Genomic DNA, 1,306 nt, shown 5'->3' on the forward strand with positions numbered 1-1,306 from the left:
ATGTACAATGAAAATTTTATTTACTTTTACAAAAATCCTTTTATACTAAAATGTTTCAAGTTATAATTTTGCAAGCTTTTATTGTATTTATGATAATTTTTCACACACCGAACTGTAACGGCAACAACGAAATATGACGGTATTGACGATACTCTGTTATCGAGCAATTTTTTAATACATATCAATACATGCTATCTACAAATGTAAAGTTTGTATAACTATACAAAACTGTAAGGTAAAACTATAATTAGCTACAATATATTTCATAGATATTAATATTATATATATATATATATATATATATAATATATCATATTCGCAGGCAGTAATATTTTATTTCATAATTTGTACGTAGCCACATGACTAGAATGGGAACGAAAGGGTTAACAACAGAATTTTTATTTTGTCTTCAAATAAAACAAAAATCAAAACAATTAAATTTGAAAAGTCAAACAAGAATTCAATTTGCCTCATTGAAACAAGTTTATGCAAATTTCTTATTTTAGTACCATAATGATTAATTGCTTTGTTACTTGAATTTAATTGGGGCTTTATATGGGGCTGATTTACCGCGTTATACGAGCAATGCCGCAATTTTTTCGTCATCCACGTTATACGAGTATCACGTTACAAGAATTTACTGTACTTTTCTTCTAAAACTGATATTTCGGCACTGATCTTTCTCGTGTTAAGTTTCCCGTTGACACAAGCATTAGGCAACGCTATTGTCGTTTTGATTGCGTATAATCCGCTGTGGTCAACAATCTCCAAATAGGGCCGATTGTCTTAGCCAAGTCGAGAAGTCTATTGGTCTGCCGGTTAGGGGCCGCGTGTACACGCCGAGTTGCAGTAAATCAGAGGGTGCGCATGCCGGAAATGCCGGAACGGTCGCATGGAACAGAGCTCGCGGCTGCTAAACGCGAACAATCTCGTGCGATCAAAATGTAACGATCGCTGCATGTGTGCGGCGCGCCGTCGACTTGCCCTCGCGAGCCATTATCGATTGATTCCAGGCGTCGACGTCGCGTCGCTAATTAGCGGAGCGCACATACGCGAAATTATCGCTGCGCCAGCCCTTAAATGTCACCGGGAAGAGCTCCGGTGCTCAGCTGGCCCGGTACGACGCGACGCGGACGCGGCGAGTTGCTCTGCGCGAAGGCTGTTAGCGGCCGGGGAATTGGTAGCCTCCGGCTATTTAACTCGCCTGTTCGTTCTCGCTATAGAATATTGTATCCAGCACGGCCACCACCGTGTTTGCTCTGTCTCTCTCTCTCTCTCTCTCTCTCTCTCTCTCTCTCTCTCTCTC

The sequence above is a fragment of the Temnothorax curvispinosus genome, unplaced genomic scaffold (genome assembly GCF_003070985.1).
Source record: "Temnothorax curvispinosus isolate PA1 unplaced genomic scaffold, ASM307098v1 QBEX01002901.1, whole genome shotgun sequence".
Taxonomy (NCBI): Eukaryota; Metazoa; Arthropoda; class Insecta; order Hymenoptera; family Formicidae; genus Temnothorax; species Temnothorax curvispinosus.